Genomic DNA, 14,276 nt, shown 5'->3' with positions numbered 1-14,276 from the left:
TGCAAAGATGTTTAACAAAGTTACAAGATGTTGTAATTCAAAATCGGGAGTCCATATCATTAATCAGCCAGGCACAAGGGACTCGCCCCAGTTCAGAAAGGCATTCAACTACAAAAATTTTTTATATCAAAAACGATGTAAGTCCCAGGCCTCTTCAAATAAAAAATATTAATTTATTGTAATTCACATTAAAACAGTAGCTAGTACATACAACCCCACATACCCCACCTTACACGTTTCGCACCCTCCGGCGCTTAGTCATAGGTGTATCTGCACCTATGACTAAGCGCCGGAGGGTGCGAAACGCGTAAGGTGGGGTATGTGGGGTTGTATGTACTAGCTACTGTTTTAATGTGAATTACAATAAATTAATATTTTTTATTTGAAGAGGCCTGGGACTTATATCGTTTTTGATATAAAAAATTTTTAAAGTTACAAGATGGTCACCCCCTGTGACCAACTTTGAAAGCATAAATCATTTGTTTGATTAGGCTTGTGGTGCAGTAAGTTCATGTTTATGTTTAGTATACAAAATACAGCCTTTCTAGCCTTGTTCTATTTTATACTTTACTTTAAACACAGTCCAATCTGTTTTCAGGAGAGGTTGACATCTGTCAATAATTGTCTGTTTTGAAATCTTCTTTTTAATACAAATTAGAACAACTATAAAAATCTGGCTCTGCAGAGATTCGGTATTTATTGGTATACCATGGCTCTGTCCCTTTGGGGTCTGCAATTTGAAACTGTCCCAAGCCTGGACTACTGGGAGGTATTCCAGGCCATCAAGGTCTCTACACACCTCTGCTTTATCTTCTTTATGGGGTTTAGGACAGAATCAACATTAACGTGCGACTTTTCTTAGGTGCATTGAAAACACTTTTGGTGCTAGGAACAAAAATGGATTTAATTTTGCATCCATGGAGACTGCATACAGAAAGGTTAGCACTGTGTTCTTAGCATATTGTGTCAGACTTGATGCATCTAGCCTACCTTCTCCAAATTGCATCATTATTAGGCTATTATACAAAACTGGGTGCTACAAAGTACCAGTGCAGTTACCCATAGCAACCAATAGATCTTTGCTTTTATGCTGTAACTTGTAGTAGACTGTTCAAAACTATTAGCTGATTGGTTGAAAGTGGGAAGAGCCTTGCACTTTACAATCTCCATTACTTTTCTGCTCTTACAAGCAAATTATTTAACAATGCGTTAAATATAAGTCATACTAGAGAATGCCCATGGCATTGAGCTTATCTAGCATGATGGGTATGAAGTGTAAATGTCATATGATGGGGAATAAAAACATGTAATCCCAACTGAAATCAGGTGCGGTCTTGTGCAGTATTATAAAAAATATTTTGCAAGCAACTTAATAAGTGTCTAGCCTTTACAGCTAGTGTAGCTTGGTGCATTTAGATTTATCTCTTCCTTTTTTTTCACTGTGGCACATTATCCCATGTACATGAAATTCTATAGTGCCAGGGTGTATGTGGAACTGTGCATCAGTATACTGTCACTATAGAAAGCTCTTAATTAGTCTGTAAATTCCATTAAAAGGTATTAATCAATGTCCAAATCTGTCTAGAGACATCTGATATGACACCGGTGGTCTATACATCAGATAATCCCTCTGCAGACACTGGTACAGTATGTTCTGTAACGTTTTACCCAGCTATACGGAGATCATTCTGTTTCGGAAGCAATTACAGAGGAACTGCACATCCCTCTAGCAGCAAAGCTTTAATAAACCATCACAGGTTGCACTTCATTCGATACATGAAAAAAATTCCTAATTCTCTAGGGTTATAGTTCTCCCAGCCTGAGCTGCCAAGGGTTAATCCCCCCCTGTGTCTGTGCTGATGTCTATGAGATATTGATGGGCAGGACCTGGAGGTAGCTGCAGGATATGAACAATGCTGGAGGGGTGTACTGAGCAGACAGGAGCTGGGCTGGAGAAGGCTGAACATGATGCTCATTGTTAGGGGAGTCACTGCATAACTCGTTAAAGCTTCATTTACCCTCTGGGGACACTGTGTTTACTGGATCTTCAGCTCCCCATTCTCTCTGCCTTCGTCAGTTCTCTCTCAATTATCTTCCATTCCACTTTTCTTAATATCCTCCACACTCTTCATTTATACAATTCCGTCATCTGTATTACAGGTTTCACAACAGTCATCTAGACAGATAGATAAATAAATAGATAGTTTTTAGTATATAATGCAGAGACTGCAATATAGGTTTATTATTCTGTAGAGTATCAAGGCTCAGAGGTTGGATGGGGGCTGCTTTGTAGCTTTGGGGTCCTGAATACAATTCCAACCTGGGCACTATCAGTTAAAAGTTAGTATATTCTCCCTGTGTCTGGGTTTCCACTCACACTCCAAAACCATACAGACAGGTTAATTGGTATATGATTATACAAAGCCCCATGTGTTGTAATAACCTAATGCCACTGGGGAAGGATTTATATGAATGAAAAACGATCATATTCACAACTGAACCTGGGACGATCTCTGCATAATGTGTCAGCACTATACTGTATAAGGTTAAACCTGATCTTTATATGCAAGCTTCATTGTGGGTCACCTAAAGAAATTAATTTTTTGTATAAAACACTACATTGGAGTTACAGCTGCCTGAAAGTATAGACTTAAAGGAACAGTAACACCAAAAAAAAAAAAAGTGTTTTAATGGAATGACAATATAATTTACTGTTGCCCTACACTGGTAAAACTGGTGTATTTGCTTCAGAAAAGCAACTATACTTTATATAAACAAGCTGCTGTGTAGCCACGGGGGCAGCCATTCAAGCACAGGATACACAGTAGATAACAGATACATTCTAAAGAATCCAATTGTAAACTACAGCTGCTACACAGCAGTTATATAAACTATATTAGACTAGCTGAAGCAAATACACCAGTTGTATCAGTGCAGCACAATAGTAAATTATAATTTCATTACTTCAGAAATTGTTATGGTGTTACTGTTCCTTTTAGAAGTTAGTCTGTTGCCTATATATAACTAATCACTTATCATCCTGATTGGCTAAGTGTCTTAAATGAGTTTGGTCTGGCAGTTGTACTGCTCGCCATTTTTGGCGTTTATGAGTTTCATCTGTCCCTTGGCAAGAAACGGGTATGATTTATGAAATACTGTGTGTTGGTAGGTAGTGAGGCAGGGATCCTGTGGCAGAGGCAACCCCCCCCCCACAACACAAAAGTGCAATTCCTGGGTTGGATGGGGTAGATTTGGGGTAGATTTGGGGAAGATGAGGTGACCAGTGGGAGAAGGAGGACCCTGTTAACTTAATAGACTTGATTCTTGATGGTGGCCCTACTTGGCACAGCCATGATTCTCTCAGCAACATTTGCAAGTGAAAGAATAGCAGTTTTTTTTTATTATGGTAATTGGTAATTATTTTCTCCAAGTTTAAAGGACGGGTAAAGGTAAACTTGCTGCAGGTACCGGGTTGTTAGACACCCATTAGTAATTCCAGTCTGTTTCCTTAGTGCCTAGTGCTCTTCCAGCACCAGTCAGGGCAGGGGCGTAACTACAGAGGAAGCAGACCCTGCGGCTGCAGTGGGGCCCAGGAGGTACAGGGGGCCCCATGAGGCTCTCATTGATGAGCAATTTGAACATATATTCGTAAAACAGGACAAACACTGAATATGTTGGGGGCCCTAAAATTAATTTGCTGTGGGGCCCAGCAACATCTATTTACGCCACTGAGTCAGGGTAATGTAAGATTAGCACCGCACCCCAATCTTCTTCATTTATTCCAGGCATCCTCCTTAATACAGAGGGCGCTTGTGCCCTACTAGCAAAAAATGCACTAGGATGTTTATAGAAAAAATATACTGTGGTTAAAAATAGATATAAAATCAGTGTTGAATCAGGAGAATGTTTTCACCTTTATAACTGAATAAAAATGACTGATCCCATCATCCAGCTCCTCAGGGAGAACGATCAAACAGTAATTAGAGGACAGGACTATATATATATATATAGATATAGATCTTGGTAAAGGTCGCTGCTGAGAACTAAAATGCAGATGATATTTTTGAAAACTAAGAAATAAGCAGAGCCAGATTATGGTCTTTAATAGTGTGGTGTTAAAAACATAACAACCATATACACAAGAAGGTTTAAACTGATTTATTTGTGTGTGTGCGGTATAATTAAAAGCCCATGTTGTCAAGAAGCAATCTCAAGTGAAGCAGAATGCATCTACATTTGCACACACTGGCAGTGGTGGATTAATGCACTAGGGGTCCAGAGTAATCAGTTTTTTTATTATTTCTATTTCCTTCTCTTTTAATTAATTAATTAATTTTTATTTGGGTCTGGTCAGGCACAATTGCTGGGAGAAGAAGGCTTCATTCTCAAGGATATGTGCTGTGCAGGTCCAGTGATTACCCTAGCTTGTGCCAAACTCATCTAGAAAGCCTGGATGTACATGTGCCTGGATCTGCATGCATCGGGACCCAGAAGTAGACTACAAGGAGTCCTGTGAATGTAGCCTAGGGGCCCCATATCTAATTCCTCAACCACTGCACCCTGGCACAGGTACAAACACATACTAAAAACATTAGATGCCATATGTTAAAGGGCCATGGATGCCAAAAACATACATTGGTTCTTACAATTGTCCAACATTAGCAAATAAAATATTTGTTGGCAGTAACAGTCATGCATTATTAAATGCTTTAATCCTATCTGTATGCAGAGACGTATGAATGATATCAGACCCCTGTTTCTTACTACTTGGATAAAGCACCAAATACTGCCTGAGTATGACCTATCAACTGTAAAGCCTTCCTTGGAATTAATCCTACAAAAAAAGTATTTTTATAGAGTAATAGATTTTAATAGATTTTATAGATCCAGAATAATGTTCCTGCAAAGCTTACTTTTCCCCGTACTACATATCAGGAACCCAGTGGTCCCTCTACATTCATGGGCCCTGCAGCAGCTGCAATGTCTGCCTCACCTATTGTTAAAAAACTGGAAACAGCTACATGCAATAATACCCCTACCTTTTCAGGCATGCTATCGGGATATCTCCTGCCAATTTTGGGACACTTGGGAAGAATGAGCTTAACAAGTCACCAGGGCAGCCATCGCAGATGGTACAGGTGGTGTAACTTTAGGGGGCACAGATACTGCTACATACCTCCCAACTGTCCGTTTTTCGCAGGACAGTCCCGATTTTGACAGCTCAGCCCGCAGTCCAGGATTTGTTACCAAATATCCCAAATTTCTCTTTGATCTCCTGCACTGAACAGCCAGAAAAAGATACAAAGTTTCTAACTTAATTGGCAGAGAGTCCAGAATATATACAAATATATGTACATAGAGAGATTTCTATAGGAATTAGAGGGAATATTGGTTAATTATCTCAGTCTCTACATACTTTTTTGGCAGTATATACTCTCTCCAAGCCTCTAAGATATACACCAAAATGTAAAAAAAATCAACCAAAATATTTTTGATAAAAAAGCAACCTGCCAATCCTTCTGTCAACCATTTAACCTATATTCCACTCAAGTAATTGTCAGTTAACTTGGCACTTTGATATTATCTCCAAAGCTGATTCTGATCAGACCCAATATTGTTTCAACTAATTTTTCAGGCCCCTAGGCCCCCCCCCCATTGCATCAGCAACAGCGCAAGGAGATGGGCTGCAATAAGGAAGCTCAGGGGGAGGTTGTGGCAGTACAAGAATCATCGCAGTTACTGTGTAACCTTGTAAGAGAGGGAGTGCAACCTCGTGCTGCTATATATCACACATTGAGTTTGACACCAGAGAACAGAAATCCTGCTTAGAATTTTTTAAAAATGTATAAACAAGTTGTTTTTCACTCACTGAAATACAGTCCTTCACCTGCTAACAAATGCCTTTAGTAAATATTTCAGCAAAAGTGAAATAAAACATATTTATCTTCAGGTTTACTAACCTGTCCTAGCTGAGTTAGTCCCAAACAGGACCAGAATGAGCAAGTAATAGAGCACTTATTTGCAGCCGACCATCTATGGAATCAATTAATCTCACGACCCAATTTACTGTAACCTAAGAACACAGGGAAAGAGGAGCATATAGTTTATCACTATAGGCTAGGTAACACGCAAGAGAACACAGAAGATGTATTGAGAGCCCAGACAGGACTGGCAATCTGTGGATTGTATTAATTAGTCAGTTTCCCAGCGGCCCCCAGTCATGTGACTTGTGCTCTGATAAACTTTAGTCACTCTTTACTGCTGCACTGCAAGTTGGAGTGATATCACCCCCTCCCTATCCCCCCCTTCCCCCCCAGCAGCCTAACAACAGAACAATGGGAAGGTAACCACATTGCAGCTCTCTAACACAACATAACAGCTCCCTGGTAGATCTAAAAACAACACTCAATGGTAAAAACCAAGTCCCACTGAGACTGATTCAGTTACATTAAGTAGGAGAAATAACAGCCTGTCAAAAAGTGCAGGTACAAGTCACATGATTGGGGCAGCTGGGAAACTGACAATATGTCTAGCCCCATGTCAGATTTCAAAATTGAATTGAAAAAAGTTTGCTCTTTTGAGAAATGGATTTCAGTGCAGAATTCTGCTGGAGTAGCACTATTAACTTATGCGTTTTGAAAAAAATCATGTTTTCCCATGACAGTATCCCTTTAAGGACACATTTCCCACTAAGTGCCACCCATAGCGTAAGTTTGGCTAAAACTGTAGGAATAATAGGAAGCTCAGAAATGGACAAAATCCCACATGTGCAGCTGTTCAGAGGAAAAAATGTTCTGTGCAATCAATACGTTATGTCCTCATACTGAACTGACTGAAATGCAACGTATTTCAAGGTTATGCAACAAGAATAGGTCTGTTGTACTCGGCATAGAGCTTTTCTGTCTGTACTTTATCGAATGTAGAAAGTCTCTTTCTTCCCAGTAATTGGTGCCATAAACATATTTGTGTGCTGAGGCCAACATATCGCTCTCTTTAATCTTCCCAGTGTCTGATTGGGTTAAAATCCATTGCAGATGAGATGGTGAATGGAAGATAAAATTGCTATCCCATTACAGACATTTTCTTGCCTCTGTGTGGGGTGAAGAAGCCTCTTCTGGGGATATCACTTTGCATTTCCTGAGGTTACTGGAAGATGTGCAGACAAATCCCTCTGGCCACTTGAATATATTTTCTGCAGTATATTCCTGGATATTGCCTGTTGGTCTGACACTGCCAGCCTTCCCTAGTTTTTATATAGGATGTTTTCTGTTTAGAAGTGACATATAATGTGCATGTATTTTTCTACATATAGCTGACAACACAAAGCATCTTTGTGCAACAGGCAAATGCAACAGTTGGTGTCTAACTATACAAGTCCAATTCTTTTAAGGGGAACACACTACCAAGTACCCTTTACACTTTTGGGGTCTTATGCAGAGGGATAAAAGAGAAGGTCTATTGCAACCCACAAATATTCATCTTATTGAGGAAAAACAAGAGTCAGTAGCAGGGTTGTCTATAGTGTCTGGGAAAGGTGAATGTGGAATAGCATATACTGTATAGGGATTATTGCTACTGGAGTGTTAATCAGCACAAGAAAACCCATGGTAGCCAGCCAAAATGTCTTAAATAAAGAGCAGTGTCCTTAACTTTTCCTGAAGTGGAAGCATTACTGACATTAATCTGAATATGATGCTTGGCACCAGCTCCAGGACATACTGACACAAGTGAACCCTGCAATTACCACCTGTCTGTGCTAGTGCTATTTTCAGGGCTTCTCCATGATGCACACATTTTTGTGGTTTGTGATAATAATTGGAATTCTAGTAAAAAAAAATTGAGAAAACCTTTTTTTTTTGCACATAGCACTTAGCTCCTGGTGATGCAGGGGATGCCTCAGACTTCACAGCCTTTAGGGCAGTGGTCTTGTGTTAGAGGTGAATTTTAATTTACTGTCCTGGATATTTTTAGAACCATGGCTGAATGACTGATAAACCAATATTTGTACTTACTGATTGAGCTAAAATGGGCCTTTCCTAAAAGTTGAACCTTCAAGGTGGGTTCTAACCAAAGGTTTGACCTTCAAGGAAGTCCCTTATCAAAGACTGGACCTTAAAGGTTTGCCCTAACCAAAGGTTGGACATTCAAGGTGGGTTCTAACCAAAGGTTTAACCTCAAGGAAGGCCCTTATCAAATGCTAGACATTAAAGGTGTGCCCTACCCAAAGGTTGGACCTTCAAGGTGGGTTCTCAACAAAGGTTTGACCTTCAAGGTAGGCTCTCAGCTAAGGCTGGACCTAAAATGTGTGCCCTGACAAAAGGTTGGACTTTCAAGATGGGCGTTGACTAAGGGTGGACCTTCAAGGTGGGAAAAACTTGGGGTTAAGAAAAACAAATATAGCCTGTGGCCACCATGTTTGCTTTAATTAATCCACAGGGACATCATTAACATCTGATCTATTATGTAATATTATGTAATTCTCTACAAGCCATGAACTTCTCTTTCAGACCAAAAGCCATTTTGGAATGTACAAATGAAGTAGAGAACCTAGCATACTGTTACTGTAACTATTAAGTTACCGGCAGTAGATCATTTCCTTGAATTTTTAAAAATATTTTTCTTGCTTTAACTCGTGCTCTTTTTATGCTGAGATGTTTGGGGACCCGTCGAAATACTATTTAATTACATTAATGTCAGGTAAAATGAACTTTAATTACACTGTATAAATTATTTGAATCTTGTTTCCTTCAGTCTGGGAATTCATAATTATAGCAATCAGGCAGGAGCCATTTTGTGGACATTGTTATTAAGACAAGTCTTGCATCATCTCAGAATCTTGTTTGTGCACCAGAATGGGGGACCTGATGTCCATCCCCATGCCCTGGATACATAATTAATCGGTGAATGAACTGGGGAATGTGTGGAGAGCAGTGACATCTAGCTGAATGGAAAGTGAAAGTAAATGTCTCACCCCGCCTCTATGCCTAAGGCATGGAGGAGGGGCAGTCAATATTTGATTGACAGCTGAGATTTTTAAATGAATTTACAACAGCTATGAATGCTTTAATAAAAAATAGAAATTGGATTTCATGTTTAATATGAAAAGGACTTTTGTTATACAGATTTTTGTGTCTGGGTGACAGGTCCCCTTTAATACAAGAGAACATGTTGTTACAATGGATGTCAGGAATGCAGTTCCATTACGGAAAGGGCACTGAGTAGCCAACAGTACACTGTCACTCTTTGCCTGTTTTTTAAACTTCCATTTTTAGACCCATGATCCACAGTACTATTTGCATTTGTATTTTTTACCCCCTCATTGTGGTCACAGTGTAATTTAATATTACAAAAGCACTCCTCTGTAGTAAAAGGTTATAATATGATCAGTGTGTTCCCTTTGTAAATCTAATCTTTATCCACCCCCCTATGATTTCCCCCTCACTAACTCAACATCTGTGGCAGCACAGTGGGTAATGTGAGCCCTTAAGTCTGACCCTGTAACTATGCGGGGGGGGGGTTCAGCCTCATTCCCTGGTGAGCCGGAGCTGACTCACAGCCGGCTGCTTCATCTGTGTGCCTCCGTTCCAAGTGCTTGGGCTTAAAGCCTTGCACAACAGCGGCTGATGGGCCAAACAGCTGTTCCTCTCCAAGTTCCAAATCCGGCGAGAGCCTCCTCAGCCTAGATTTACACGCACACATGGGTGTGTAGTGCTTTGCCTGACTCCCTCCAATGATACGGATACATCCATAAGCAAATAAATATTTCTTCCTATGTTTTTTTCTTGTGGAGCCCCTCTGCTGAGCACACGCGCTTTGAGTAGTCAAACACATTCATTTTTTATAGGGTATTAGCAGCAGTGCTGAGCAGCTGAGCAGGACTTCAAACTTGTCACAGGAGGTCACTGTCTTGGACAGTGTCTGCGATACTCATAAGCTCAATGGACTCTGAGCTGCTGTTGAGAAGCTAAGCTTAGGGGTCGTCACTAATTATCAAGCAGAAAATTAGGTTGGTCTATAACAGGGATCCCCAACCTTTTGAACCCGTGAGCAACATTCAGAAGTAAAAGGAGTTGGGGAGCAACACTAGCATGAAAAATGTTCTTGAGGTGCCAAATAAGTGCTGCGATTGGCCATTTTTAGCCTCTATGTGGATTGTCAACCTACATTGAGGCTCTGTGTGGCAGTGAACCTGGTTTTTATACAACCAAAACTTGCCTCCAAGCCTGGAATTCAAAAATAAGCACCTGCTTTGAGGACACTGAGAGCAACATCCAAGGGGTTGGAGAGCAACATGTTGCTCATGAGCTACTGGTTGGGGATCACTGGTCTATAATATAAGCTGATGCTACAGGGTACTGGTTTCTGTGCTGCCATGTAGTAATTATCATTATCAATTATCAGCCTTATACAGTCATATGCATATGTGAACCCCTCTTAATTCTTTGGAGTTTTGTTTATCATTGGCTGAGCTTTCAAAGTAGCAACTTTCTTTTAATATAAAACATGGCTTATGGAAGCAGTAGTATTTCAGCAGTGACATAACGTTTATTGCAATATGCATCATAACAACATGACAGGTGCATAAATTTGGGCACCCCAACAGAGATATTTAGTTGAGCCTCCTTTTGCAAATGTAACAGCCTCTAGATGCCTCCTATAGCCTTTGATGAGTGTCTGGATTCTGAATTCTATTTTTGACCATTTGTCCATACAAAATCTCTCCAGTTCAATTAAATTTGATGGCTGCCGAGCACGGACAGTCTGCTTCAAATCATCCCATAGATTTTCGATGATATTCAATTCAAGACTGTGATGGCTTTTCCAGAATATTGTACTTCTGTCTCTGCATAAATGCCTTTGTAGATTTACAAGTGTGTTTAGGGTCATTGTCTTGGAATATCCAACCCCTGCGTAACTTCAACTATGTGACTGATGCTTGAACATTATCCTGAAGAATTTGTTGATATTGGGTTGAATTCATCCGACCCTCGACTTTAACAAGGGCCCCAGTCCCTGAACTAGCCCCACAGCATGATGGAACCTCCACCAAATTTGACAGTAGGTAGTAGGTGTTTTTCTTGGAATGAGGTGTTCTTCTTATTTTGCCATGCAAATCGCTTTTTGTTATGACCAAATAACTAAATTTTTGTCTCATCAGTCCAAAGCACTTTGTTCCAAAATGATTGTGGCTTGTCTAAATGAGCTTTTGCATACAAGTGACTCTGTTTGTGGTGTGAGTGCAGGAGGGTTCTTTCTCATCACCCTGCCATACAAATGTTGTTTGTGCAAATTAGGTTGAATTGTAGAACGATGTACAGATACACCATCTGCAGCAAGATGTTCTTGCAGGTCTTTGGAGGTGATCTTTGGGTTGTCTGTAACCATTCTCACAATCCTCCGCATATGCCGCTTTTTTTCTTGGCCTGCCACACCTGGGTTTTACAGCATGTTTGGTTAGTTGCAAGGCAGGTAAAATGTCTTTACATTTCCTTGTATTATTATTAATAAAACAGAACTTTGTTTTTCCATTCAAAACTAAACATATACTTTCAGATCATAAAGAAATGACATTGATAAAATTACTGACACCCAGGGCCGGAACTAGGGGTAGGCAGAAGAGGCACATGCCTAGGGCGCAAAGGCAGAGGGGCGTCAGACAAGTACCTCTTTATGACCTTCCTCTAGTTTGGACCATTTTGTGCAGAACTTGCGGCATCCGTTCTCTCAAGTGTGTGCTCTTTGGCACATGCGCACTCTCAAGTCACCGTCTCTTGCGATGTCTTGCGCTTGCATAATTGCGCGGCCTCGCCGCTCTTCTGTGCATGCGCACTCAGGCTTCTGTGCATGCACACTTGCGCTTCCTTCTTTTGTGCAGGCGCGAGGGGGGGGCGACGTAGTCAGCTGGGTTGCCTAGGGTGCCTAGTCGACTTGGCCCGGCACTGCTGACACCTTTCACTCAATATGTGTGCTTCAGGTGACTGTCCTGTCTCCATTACTGACCCATGATCTGTGATGGAGACAGAGTCACTTGTGCGCCACAATGCCTTGGTAATCTCTTATTTCATGATGCCATTCACAGACTCAGGGCCCAATTCTTGGAGCAGAAAACAACACCAAAACATCCAGCGACTTTGTATGGAAGAAGCACACCTATTCACCAGCAATTGCCTTTTCAATCCCTTTATTGCAGCAAAAAACAGCACAAGTTTTCAGGGTGTGCCCCCTTAATAAATTGCAATGGGGGGGGGCACTCCCCGAAAGCTTGTGCTCTTTTTTGTTGCAATAAAGGGATTGAAAAGGCAATTGCCGATGAATAGGTGTGCTTCTTCCATACAAAGTCGCAGAATAAAGATTGGGCTTGTGAGCAGCCAAGGAAATGAATGCACCCTGGTGATTCAAGAAAGTGGTGTGCTGAAGAAATTTTGTTCCTTTTTCTTTGAAACTGAGAACAATTTTGTCTCATAATTTTGTCTCAACTGTTAGAAGGATAATGGCGCGTTCAGGTGAATACTTTTTGTGCTGTTTTGTTTCTCAGCAGTGGGATCCTTCTTGGTCTTCTACCAGAGAGGCCCCCTTTATTTGCATTGGCATAGATATTGCCAGTGATCTTTGATCCATTTTTGCTCTTACATATACAGCCAGGAGTGCCATGGGCCTCATACTTCCTGACAAAGCTAAGGCCACACGGAGGCCGAAATCAACTGGCTGAAATACGCTGGCTGATTTCAGACCTATCACATGCAGTAGCCCCTCTCTTTTCTGAATTTGTAAGCAGATTTTTGTGAAGAACTGTGAGTCTCTGCATTTTGAGCCAAAATCTGCCAAAGTCTGTTTACGTTGAAGCTGATCCGGAAAAGAGAAGAGGCTACTGGCCATGGTAGGGCTGAAATCAGCCACCATATTTCAGCTATCTGATTTCAGAACCATGTGGTCCTACCCTATGGGATCACTGGAAACAAGAACTGGAGAGGGACTTGTAGCCTTGAGATTGTCCATGCTTACAATTTTCAGTCTTACTTGCCCCTTGTTGACCATATATTTCCCTAGGCCAGGCCCTATTTACCATAAAACACAGTACTGGGGGTCATTTATAAACATTGGGTAAATTTGCCCAATGTTTATTACTAAGTCAACCAGTCTTTATGACTGTATCTCCTGCCACTACACTAGTTGACATTGGTCAACTGGACCTGCCTAGTATTTTTATACATTACTCTGAGAAACAATCAACCTATCGACCTCACCAGCAGTGTCCTTTGCATTGGCATTTACTTGTAACAAACAGAGAAGGGCACTGGCAAATGGGATGATTCAGAGGGTTTTACCACACATATGAGTTTTACTTCAGTGAATAGTAATTACTAGAAAGTGCACCATACAGGTCCAATGATTAACCTTCAAGTGAATAAAGGGACAATTCAAAATATTTCGCCACCCAAAATGGCCCTTGTGTGTTAGTGCTCTTAGGTGCAGAAGAAGATGCTTATGATATTGTGAAACTAAAGCTGGGCCAACCAGTTTCTCGTCTGATACTACAGAAAAACAAGGTAGTTTTGTCTGTGTTTTAACATGAATTAGGTTCCTTAAAACACACCACCTCCGTTGGTGGGAAATTCCATATAAGACATTGTGTGAACTAAAAATAAACATATGTGCTGTATAAATATAAATCGTTGTCTGATGCTGCTCCCTTCCCTGGGAGATACTACTATGTCATACTTCTCATCTATCTCCTCACACAACATTTGTAAAGGTTGCACGAAGCTAGCGTGCATGATTCAATTACGATCCAGCTGTTGACCTATGGAAGGGACGGCAAGATCAGGAGATTTTAGCAAGACTATTCTGCTCTATTAACCCTCTTTCCCCTGGAGAGCCGAATCGTTTCTCTCTTGTATGTATGAGCTTCAAAGTTCAAAAGCCAAAGAATGTAATGAGCTCAGACCTAAATTCGCATCTACATGTGTATAAGTAGGCAAGAGCAACTATAGATCTGTGGTTAATTAAATCAAGCTGAATTAGAGTAATTTACGGCATAATATCCATCATGAATGTGTGTGTCCCCAGTGAGAGGCTTGCAATAAAAGGATTTTATCAGGCCAACATGTCACTGTTAATAGCCTGTGTTACAGCCCATATTGCACAGGGTACTGGGAGCACATTCTGTTTGAAATTAGTTCCAGCCCCAAAAAAGGTTTTTTTTTAGTAAGACGGCAAAAATAAAGACCTTTTAGTTTTGCATTCAAGCAGAAGATAACCCAAATAAAAACGGAGAA

This window comes from Xenopus laevis, chromosome 7S, assembly GCF_017654675.1.
Source record: "Xenopus laevis strain J_2021 chromosome 7S, Xenopus_laevis_v10.1, whole genome shotgun sequence".
Classification (NCBI taxonomy): domain Eukaryota; kingdom Metazoa; phylum Chordata; class Amphibia; order Anura; family Pipidae; genus Xenopus; species Xenopus laevis.
Note: the sequence above shows the minus strand (reverse complement) of the source record.